Source organism: Bos javanicus, chromosome 25, assembly GCF_032452875.1.
Source record: "Bos javanicus breed banteng chromosome 25, ARS-OSU_banteng_1.0, whole genome shotgun sequence".
Lineage (NCBI taxonomy): Eukaryota > Metazoa > Chordata > Mammalia > Artiodactyla > Bovidae > Bos > Bos javanicus.
The window spans coordinates 3,201,178-3,212,298 of record NC_083892.1 but is presented as its reverse complement, the minus strand read 5'-3'; the positions used below and the strand labels follow the sequence as shown (position 1 = coordinate 3,212,298).

General features: G+C 52.0%; 1 long non-coding RNA gene across 1 annotated transcript; it reads right to left on the bottom strand.

Annotated features, from left to right (window-relative positions):
* Window positions 1-713: 713 nt before the first annotated feature.
* Window positions 714-10,016, bottom strand: LOC133238189 (uncharacterized). Its single transcript, XR_009733455.1, has 3 exons — window positions 9,699-10,016; window positions 5,721-5,943; window positions 714-1,398 (listed from the first exon to the last, which is right to left on the bottom strand). It is a non-coding gene; the product is annotated as an uncharacterized LOC133238189 (long non-coding RNA).
* Window positions 10,017-11,121: the final 1,105 nt, after the last annotated feature.

The following is an 11,121-nucleotide window of genomic DNA, read 5'->3' as shown; positions in this document are numbered from 1 at the left end:
ACCCATCTCCTTGCTGGATAGTTGTGGACCAGGTGAACAAAGACCACCTCATCCCTCCACAGGAGTCTCCTCTTCCTCTGAGCAAGGCCCCGTGCAGCACAGAACAGGTTTCCCTAGTTCTGCAAGCCGCCTTCCCCACAGTCCTCACACTCTGTGGGTTCTGGCACCTCTCCCGGGCGTGTGCTCCAGGTCGGCCAGCAAGCTTATTTCCTGTGCAGTGATTGGCAGCATGTGGACCCGTTGGCTCTGCCCAGTGCTATTTGTGGCAGCTGAGCATCGCCCATTGCGACAATTCCGCGGAGGAAATGCTAGCTTGTGTGCCTTCACCCCCTCCAGACTTGCGTTCAGCTCCCAGGAAGGGGCATTCTGGGAAATATCTGGCCCAAACCTTCCCAGTTTAGGCAACTGAAGAGCTGAGTAAGAGAAGCCCTCCAGGGACTTCCCTGGTGGTCCAGTGGTTAAGAATCTTCCTCCCAAAGCAGGGGATATGGGTTTGATCCCTAGTCAGGGAACTAAGATCCCACATGCCACAGAGCAACCAAGCCTGCTTGCCACAACTACAGAGCCCATGTGCCACAGTGAGTCCACGAGCAGCAACACAGGCAACTAAGATCCAGCACAACCAAATGCATAAATAATAAAATTAAATATGTAACAATAGAGAAGCTCTGAACCCCTGGTAGGGGCTAAGGAGAGAATAAAAATGTCACTGCTTAATGATGGAGCGCAGGCCTTTAATTAAATTCCTGTGTATCAGTCCTTTTCTTTTACCACATTTGTAACCCACTGGGAAAAATTAAGTATTTCTAGAGGGAGGAAAAAAAAAATCCTGGTAGAATACTCAAACAGAATGGAGAGAGAAATCATTTAGTAGTTGTTCGGTTTGTGGCAATGCCAACTGTGTTACAAAGACCTGGATCTCAGGATCCCACCACATGCTGTGAGAGAGACAGGTGCTCACAGGTGAGCCATGGGAGGAGATGTGCTGCACAGGTCCTGTCAGTGTGGCAGTGCACAGCCTGGGCAACTTTCCACTGCACTCAGGCTGTACTTCAAAGTGCCTAGGGGTACAGCTTTGCCTCTCATATTCTCTGGCAGGATCTTGTATCCCTTGCAACCAGCCCTGTGGGCTCTCTTTGCTGCAGTGGGAGGAGCCCTCTAAGATCCTAACATCCTCAGAGAAGCCATGTTTTCCTGAGCACACAAGTGGTACCCACTGCCTGAATTCAAAACCAAGGAAGGGAGTGATGGGATCCACAAGAGGGCAGGCATTTTGGGTCCACTCTTTCATTTGCTCATTTGTTCAGTGGATATTTAATGAGATGTCAATATAGAGTGGGGAACAACAGTAGTTCTGATCCTGAGCCTTCGGACTGAGTCCCTGGGAAACTCTCAAACCTGTTGAATTAAGAACAGAGGTGCGTGTCAGCAAAGTCAGGTCCTAGGAAGGGTGAGTTTGGTGGGTGCCAAGGAACTTGGACTGGCCTCCCAGCTAGGGAAGGCCCCTGAGGACGAGATGGCTGAGCTAAAAGATATGGAGGGTTTGGGGGTCATGAAACTTCTAGGGAGAATGGAGAGTGCAGACCAGAGCCCCAGAGAGCAGTGTCTTCCAGGGACTGATGGAAGGTCAGGGTGGCTGGACATGGAGAAGACACGTAATCACTTAGGATCTGGGCCTGATCTGCTGAGGTGGGGTCTGACCTGGGCTGGCGTGCACTGGCAGGGCTGGTTCAGGCATTAAAATCTGAACATTCCCATGGCTTCTCGGCCAGCCCTTCCCCTCCCCAGGAACCCCCCTAACTCCAGGCAGTAAAGGGAGTGCTTGGTCCAGAGGGAGTCTCCAGTATCCTGTTCCCCCGCCACAGTCAGGCCTCTTCTCATTGGTCCTGCCTATGCCTTACCTGCCCAGGTCCTGCTTGCCCCCCTGGGGTACCAGAATGGCTGGCCCTGAGTGTCCTGTACTCCCCTTGCAGCTGCCGTGACCTCATGCCTCTCAGCTGAAGCTGCTTCCACCCTGTCTTCACACCCAAAAGTGGGGACACACAGGGTGCCCCGTGTTCAGCCACATGAAATGCTACCAGAAAACCTCAAGTCCAAGCAGCTGCATTTGGCCACTTTCCCAGAACACCTTTTAGGTCACAACATTTCCTCCTGACCCCTCCATCCTCTCCATCCTCCCCAACTCTTCCCCACCCACTGGCTAGGCTGGGGACCCCTGAGTACCATGACCACCAAACCCTGCTGGTCCTCTTCTCTCCTTTCAGATCCAGCAAGTCCTTCCCCACCCCTGCTGTCTGGATGGATGGGGATGTGGCTTCCCCAGGTACTGGCCAGCAGGACACACCTGGATACACCTTGTCCCATCTGCATCTCTCCACACACATCCACCCACGGGAAGACACAGCCCAAGACTCGCCCAGACTGCCTCCACCCAGCTCTTCAGTTGTTTCCAGATGACAGCCTGGTCCTTACAGCTTCTTATTTATTTATTTTATTATTTATTTGGCTGCACCGAATCTTAGTTGTAGCATGCAGGATCTATTTAGTCGTAGCATATGGGCTCTTAGTTGCAACCTGTGGGATCTAGTTCCCTGACCAGGGATCAAACACGCCCCCTGCATGGGAGCTTGCAATCTTAGCCTCTGGACCACCTGGGAAGTCCCTAGAGCTTCCTATTTCTTTTCTCAATTAGTGTGGTCCAAGTATCTGCTGAGCACCAGGGCTGCTCACCTCCAGGTGCAGGGATGGGGAGGACAGGCAGTATCCCCAGAGACCACAGAAATCAAGCCCCCATGTCAGAGCTGAAGGCATGGCAGTGCTGTGCCCCCCTGCCCCCCTGGGACAGGACTGGGAGATGCTTTTGGGGACAGGGATTGGATTGGGTGGGAGTACTGCATGGCCTCTTTCAGAAGATGATGAGGCAGGAACAGACTTGAGACTCAGGGAACAGCTGTGCCAGGGTTGGGAACAGCATGACTGCGGTCAGCAGTGGGGGCTGGGGCTGGAGGTGGAGATTCAGCAGGGAGGTGGGCCTGTGCCTTGAGAATAAGGGGGGTGATTCCTTCAAGCAGAGGAATGATGGGATCTCATTTGTATTAATAGAAGATGATTTGTTTGTGCTTGGTACCAAGAGAAGCAAGGAGACCAGTTAGTGCCAGGCTCTTCCATGAGCCTTTCGGCTCCCCAGATCCTGGAAGCAGGAACAAGCAGGGTCCTCTGTTGGTTGGCCCTGGAGGCCATGGCCGTCCAAGCTGCTGGGTGGTGGCCCTGTGGTCAGTCCAGTCTTTCTCCCTGAGCCCTGCCCCACTCTGCCCCATGGGTGCCCTCCCTTCTTCCAACCTCCAGAATCTCAGAACATTCTGGCTTCTTCAGGTAGCTCCTTCCTCAGTCCCTGACCTCCTGGGGGATGGGTAAGAGGTTTGCATCAGAAAACCATGTGGTTCTTGGACCTCTGCTCCTTGCAAAGAGACACCTGGCCAGGCAGACTCATGTGAAAACCCAGCGAAGGGGAAAAATCAGGGTGTTTCATTCCCTGTACATTACCTGGAACCAAATCAGAGAAAGATTTACTGCCTCTCACAACACAGGCATTTCAAAATCCCTAACAAGAGCCTTCCTGGATTACAGTGATTATGGTGCAGGTATGAGCCGCTGTTAGAAAGTCTGGAGGCAACTCATTCCCTTTATAGAAGGTTTTCCAGAGCGTTCTTCATGAAAGATGCCTGCAGAGCATTCAAAAGGGCATTTGATTGATGTTCAAGAAGCCATTTGGCCCACAAATATTCCAGCCCCTAGAATAATCACAGCAAAGCTCTGCTCTCCAGCAATATGGGGCTTTAGGCGATAAACAAGACAAGTGGTCACTTTAGCTGGTTATAAAAAGGGTGAAATAAGATAACGTAGTGGATGTGACCTGGGGTGGAACTCTAAAGAGGTGGCACTGAGTGGAGCTCAAAATAATGGGGAGGGGCAGCCTTGTGAAGGTCTCGGGGAAGAATGTTCTGCGTGCAGAGGTTTGGCAAGTTTGAGTGGCATTTGGAAGATGGGAACCTGTAGCATAATAGTGGGGGTGGAGCCTATCACAGGAGTCTTGTAGCCGTGGTGCAAGTTGAAGTTTTTACTCCAAGAGTAAAGGGGAGCTGCTGGAGGGCTTTAAGTAAAAAGTGGTGTGAACTGATTTACAGCTTGGACATCCCACACGTGCGACTGTGTGGAAGGTGAGCCTGGGAGGCAAGGCTGGTACACAGTATTGACACAGAATTTGGGGGCTTTTTTGTTTGTTTTTCTAAACATCTTCATGTTGGGTTTTTTAAATATTTATGTATTTAATATTTATTGGGCTGTGCCTTGTCTTAGTCGTGGCTTGTGTGATCTTTAGTTGTGGCATGTGAGATCTTGTTCCCTGACCAGGGATTGAACTGCTTTGGGAGCGCAGAAGCTCAGCCACTGGACGCCCAGAGAAGTTCCTTGGCACAGGACTTGGATTGAACTGAATGCCAACCAATTCCTTTGATCCTTTGTATAAAAGAGACAGCAGTCCTCCCCCAGGGTGACTGTCCACAGACAAGAGTCCTGCTGAGGGTAAAGGGAAAGAAGCCAGGAACCTGCTGTAGGGCTGGCCCCTGAGTGGGCATAACTCACAGTCCAAACCTTAGCCCCTCGGGGAGGGGACTGCTGAGACCTCAGAGTGGAAAGGAGCTAACCAGCATTCATCAGGCATCTAGCCCTCTGTGTGTGTTATCCCAGTGAATCCTGACAGATACTTGAGGTGAGTGCATCTGTTATCTCTCGTCATGTAACAAAATGCCTCCAGTGTCCTGTTGTTGTTGTTCAGTCCCTAAGTCGTATCCGACTCTTTGTGACCCCATGGACTGTGGCATGTCAGGCTTCCTCATCCTCCACTATTTCCTGGAGTTTGCTCAAATTCATGTCCATTGAGTCAGTGATGCAATGCAACCATCTTATCCTCTCTCACCTTCTGCTTCTGCCCTCAATCTTTCCCAGCATCAGGGTCTTTTCCAATGAGTCTTTTGAATTGTGGGATTAGAGAAGGCTCTTGAGAGTCCGTTGGACAGCAAGGTGATCAAACTAGTCAATCCTAAAGAAAATCAACCCTGAATATTCATTGGAAGGAGTGATGCTGTAGCTGAAGCTCCAATACTTTGGCCACCTGATACAAAGAGCCAACTCATTCCCATCAGGTGGCCAAAGTATTGGAGCTTCAGCTTCAGCATCAAGTGGTGATTTAGATGATAAGTTGTGTCTGACTCTTGCAATCCCATGGACTATAGCACGCCAGGCTCCTTTGTCCATGGGACTCTCCAGGCAGGAATACTGGAGTGGGTTGCCATTTCCTTCTCCACGGGATCTTCCTGACTCAGGAATTGAACCCAGGTCTCCTGCATTGCAGGCAGATTCTTTACCAACTGAGCTACAAGGGAAGCCCCACTTCAGCATCAGTCCTTCCAATGAATATTCAGGGTTGATTCCCTTTAGGATTGACTGGTTTGATCTCCTTGCTGTCCAAGGGTCTCTCAAGAGTCTTCTCCAACTCCAAAATTCAAAAGCATCAATTCTTCGGTGCTCAGCCTTCTTTATGGCCCACCTCTCACATCCACACACGACTACTGGAAGAACCATAACTATGACAATATGGACATTTGCCAGCAAAATGATGTCTCTGCTTACTGATTGAAAGCAACTGACACTGATTATCTCACCATTTCCACAGGTCAGGAATTCAGGAGCAGCTTCACTAGGTGGTTCTGGATCAGGGTCGTTTGAGAAGTTGGTATTGAGGTGTTGGCTCTGTCTGCTGCCATCTGAAGGCCAAACTGGGACTGGAGGATCCTCTTCCAATATGGCACCCTCACATGGCTATTGGCTGGGCTCCTTGGTCCTTCACCAGTGTGCCACCCTTCGTGACGTGGCAGTTGGCTTCCTCTGGAGGGAGAGATGAGAGCTAGAGAGGTAACAGGCAGGAAGCCATGGTGCCTTTTATGACCCAGTCTCCACGGCCAGAAGCCAGCACTGCTGCTTCATTTTATTAGTTGCAATCGAGTCATGAAGTCCAGCCCACACTCAAGGGGAGGGGAACTAGGCTCCACTTCTTGAAGGGAAGACTGTCAAGGGATTTGCAGACGTACTTTAAAACCACCACAGGAGACGTCTTCACTCCCATCCCAGGTTGGGAATCCTTTTTTTTTTTTTTCCTTAATTTTTAAAAGTTGAAGTATAATTGATGTACAATGTTGTGCCAATCTCTGCTGTATGGCAGAATGACTCAGTTATACACATATAGACATCCTTTTTTTAAATATTCTTTTTCATTATGATTTATTACAAGATATTGAATATAGTTCCCCATGTGATACAGTAAGACCTTATCCATCCTATATATAACAGTTTTTCATCTGCTGATCCCAGACTCTCCGCCCTTCCCTCGCTCGCCCCCCACCCCCTTGGCAGCCACAAGTCTGTTCTCTACGCCTGTGAGTCATATGACAGGTTCATATGTGCTATATTCTAAATTCCACATATAAGTGATATCGTATGGTATTTGTCTTTCTCCTTCTGAATTCCTTCACTTAGTATGATAATCTCACATTGCATCCGTGTTGCAGCAAGTGGTATTATTTCATTCTTTTTTATGGCTGAGTAGTGTTCCGTTGTGTATATGCACCACGTCTTGTTCATCCATTCATCCGTCAGTGGACATTTAGGTTGTGTCCACATCTTGGCTATCGTGAATAGTGCTGCTATGAACATAGAGGTGCATGCATCTTCCCAAGTTATAGCTTTGTCCTGGTGTATGCCCAGGAGTGGGATTGCTGGATCGTATGGTAATTCTACTTTCGGTTTTCTGAGGAACCTCCACACTGTTTTCCATAGTGGCTGCACCAACTTATATTCCCAGGCTGGGAATCTTGAATGAACTTTCCCTGCATCACGCTATAGGAAGCAGCAGGCATATGATTAGAACTCAGATCTCCAGAGCCTGAGTCCTTCCTCTGGCGCCATGATGCCAAGGGTAACTTTTCCAGACATTTCTTGGCCTCGGCAGCTAGCTTCTGGTAGAGCCAGACCCATCAGCTCAAACTTACGTTTCCAAAAATGTCTAAGTCCAGTTATGGGCCCAGCCTAGGCCCCAAGCTAAGATTTCCCTACTGGGGCAGGGAGTTTGTGTCCAGGCTTTAGATGTAAGCGTGAGTCCAGATGCTGCCCAACCATTCGCGGTCAGGGTCAGGGCTGCTCACGGCCTGGAGGGGCCAACCCCCCAGGGTGCTCAGCAGAGTGGGGCTAGAATGGGACAGTGGGGCCAGAGGCTGCTGTGTCTTCCTCTTCCTGCAGCAGGAGGTGCTTGTGGAGTCTTCCAGGGCATTTCAGGGATGGTATGTGATAGAACTCGTTTGGTCACTCCCAACTCTGCAATTAAGAGCAGATTCACGCCCTGGGGAGCCCACGTCCCTGAGGAGCTGCCTCTGCAGCAATGGGATCAGATGCTCTGACTTCTGGGTCAGCTGGGCCTGCCCTCAAACAAGTTTCCGAGTGATCCATTTGTAAAATGGGAACAAGTGTCTACTCCCCAGGGCTGTTGAGACAATTAAACCCAATAAGGTATGGGAAGTGCTACCCTCGGTCTTGGTACATAGTCAGTGCTCAGTGGGCATCAGCTGTCTGAATTCATCACCATTCAGAACGGTGGCCCCACTTCATATACTGGACATCACCGTGCTGGCCATGGGAATGTGTTTATGGGGCTGGCTGCCCCTCCCATCAGGGGATGCCGTGAGCCCATCAGTATCTACTCATGCTCTAACTGACCTTCGGGTTGCACTCTGGGTGGTCTGGACACAGAGGGAGGGAGGGAGTTGGGGCTTTTACTGGGGGCAAAGCAGAAACCGATGAGGGTCAAGAGAAAGCGGGCTGACCTGCCTCAGACCTCACCTCCATCCTTATGGCCAATTTGTGTGTTTTCCCTAGAAGCATGTGTACCCTCCAGAGAGCACCTCACTGTCTAAGTAGGCCAAGCGCTCCCTGACCTTCGGGAGAGCATGTGTGCCCTGGTGTACCTGTGGCTATTTGGTAGTGTCCGGAGCAGTTAAGTGAGAACAGAGGCACCTGTCGAAGTTCATGGCTAGATGTGTGTGTGTGTTGGGGGAGGGGGCGGTAGAGAGAAGTGTCAAGAGGAACAGAGGGGCATCGGGGAGAATGGAGGCCACCAGGTTGCAGGAGAGAGTGACCAAGGACCTGGGAGTTCTGGATCCTGGCCCTGGCTCCACCTGCCCGAAGTCAAGCCCCACCCCTACCCCAGTGAGATGGAAGGACGCAGGTCTGCTCCCATCTGGTCCACTCCCCGTGACAAAGCACCCTCCAGCCTGTGTTTGGGGCGCCAAGGCTCGTCATGGCGCTAATAGAGTTAGCATCAGAATCCTTGCTCGCCGGCTTTCTGCCACAAAGCCCTCACTCTTCATCTCCAGGACACAGAGCAGGCCCAGTGTCTGTGCGTGGATGTGTGAAGGCCAAACCATGTATGCAGCATTTTAAGAGCTTCTGCGCATCATGAGTCATGTGGACCAAACGTGACTGTAACCCTTGTTTAGAGCCCCAAGTAGGCATCACTCGGCAGCTTTAGCTGGGACTGGCCTTAGGCAAGTTGTTAAACACCTGTGTGCCTCAAAGTGAGTTAAAAACCATAACATGCCATTAGGTGATGATCAAGGCACCCCTCACAGGTCCCTGGCCCCACCTGGGCACCTTACAGCCAACTAAGGTGTAACTCAGTTAAACTAAGCTAACTGTGGCCACCCGCCTGGCGACGTGAAGGCAGTCCGCCCTCCATCCCTACTTCCGCGGTGTCCTCTGGGCTGCCCGGTGCACTGGCCTTCAGGAGGGAAGGAGTTTGCTCACAGCTACGTGGGGTGCCAGGCGCCGAGTCCGTTGCTCCCCACGATCACGATACACACTGCTCAGTGATGCTCCTCTACAGTGCACGGCAGAGGCTCTGAGAACCCAGCTTACCCCGGTCAGTGGGTCGCAAAGCCCAAGGATGAGCTGACCAGCCCTGCTGGAGTCCCTTCATCACCTCCTCTGGACCTCAAGACAACCTTGAGGATGTGGCGAGAGTGGCCTCATGCAACCACAGAGGAGCCACAAGTCCCAAAATGCGGCTCAGACTCGTCCTGTGATACTTCCCTCCCCCTGCCCCCAAATACTCGAAAACATCACAGAGGGGAGCAGGGTGGGCGGAAGGAAAGAGCTCCACACAGTTGACTTCATATCCTCGGCACCTCTGAGCTCAAAGGTTTTCTGGGGAGCCACCCCTCATCCAGTGTGCCAGATCACATCTCACTTTCAATAGTCACCCCGCGTCCTCCCTGCAGGGGTTTGTCCCCCTCAGTTCCTGCCTTTTGAGATCCCTGCATCTCACCTCCAGTGGCCTTAGTCCTACCGCATCGGCTGGCTTCTCTGGAGGAGGGGGGTCAAGAGCCGCTGGGGCACCTCCCATCCCAGCTCCAGGTTGACTTCTGAGCATCTTGGGGTTCTTGGGGCAGAGCAGAGTGTCCAGAATCCAAATACTGGCCCCAAACGAGGCCACTTTCCAAGACATCAGACTACAAGTTAGCAAGGAAGAACGTCACAAGGGATGTTCCTTTAAACAGCTCGTTCCCTGCTTTGTGAGAAGTGGTTGGACTTACCAGTGGAGTCTGGTGTCGCCTGGCACAGTCTCTCAGCTGGAAACTCAGGGCCATGTTACTGGGGAGGGTTCCTGAGACTGGCTTGGTCCCACTGAAGGATTTTGGACTTTAACTGGGAAAGTGTTCCCAGAAGATGGTTATTCTTTTTCCTCAATAAGCTGTTTCCAAAGCTGTCCATTCTGTCACACCTCTTCTCTCTGCCCTGACCATGAGTGATACCCCCGCATCGCCTGTGCTGGCATGCTAAGGGTATGGGGAGGCGCTCTCCCAGCGGCTGCAGCTGTGGAGCTGCTGGCGGGTGGGTGGGGTCTGCGTTCCCTCATGCTCTGTGTTGCCCTCACGGCCATTGTTACAGGATAGTGGTGGATGGGGCTGTTCATGCTGTCTCACTTCTGAGGGGCCCCTGGATCCCTTGGTACGAATGTACCAGAGACCCCTGCCCTCCTGGGAGTTCACAATTTGCTCTTCCTGTTGCCAAAGAAATGGAAGCCTGGCTGCCACAGGAGCTTAACTGGAGCCCCCAAAGGTATGCCCACCTGGCATCTCAGACTGTGACCTGATTTGGATTAAAGATCTCTGCAGGTGTCGCTGAGGTAAAGATCTTGAAGTGAGCTCATGCTGGATTATCTAGGTGGGCCCTGACTCCCAGTGACAAATACCCTTATGAGAAAGGAGAGAGGGACTTCCCTGGTGGTCCAGTGGTTGAGAATCCACCTCCCAATGCAGGGACACAGGTTCGATCCCTGATTGGGGAACTAAGATCCCATATGCTGCAGGGCAACTAGAGAACCTGCACTGCAGGAAACGATCCCGCATACCCCAGTGAAGATCCCATGGGCCACAGCTCAGACCCAACGCAGCCAGACAAATAAGCATTAAAAAAAAAGAGAGAGGAGAGGAAGATCTGAGACACACAGAGATGGCCGTGTGATGATGCGAAGACAAAGGCAGGGGTTGGGGCGACGTGGCCACAAGCCAAGGAGCACCTGGAGCCACCAGAAGCTGGAGGAGACAGAGAGGACCCTTCCCTTGAGTCCCTGGAAGGAGCACATCCCTGCGGCACCTCAACTTCAGACTCCTGGCCTCCAGACTGTGAGGGAGCACACTTACGTGTTGTGAGTCCCGCAGCAGCCCCGGGACACCAATCCAGGTGCTGTGGGGGGCTGGGCCCCCCGGAAGCAGACACAGGGATGGAGGGGAGCGCGTGGGAGGTTTACTGGGGCTCCTGCAGGGAGTGAGGAAGCAGGAGCAGCAGGGAGGCCGCTGGGCTGCATTGGCAGGTGGCCCTTCACCATGGGATTGGAGTGGGCACTGAGCCCTGCGTCCACCACCTCGGATGCAGACTCCCAGGAAGGGGACGGCACCCTGATGAGACAAGTTTCCCCAGTCAAGGGCAAGTCCCAGAGAGTTTCTCACAGTTGGG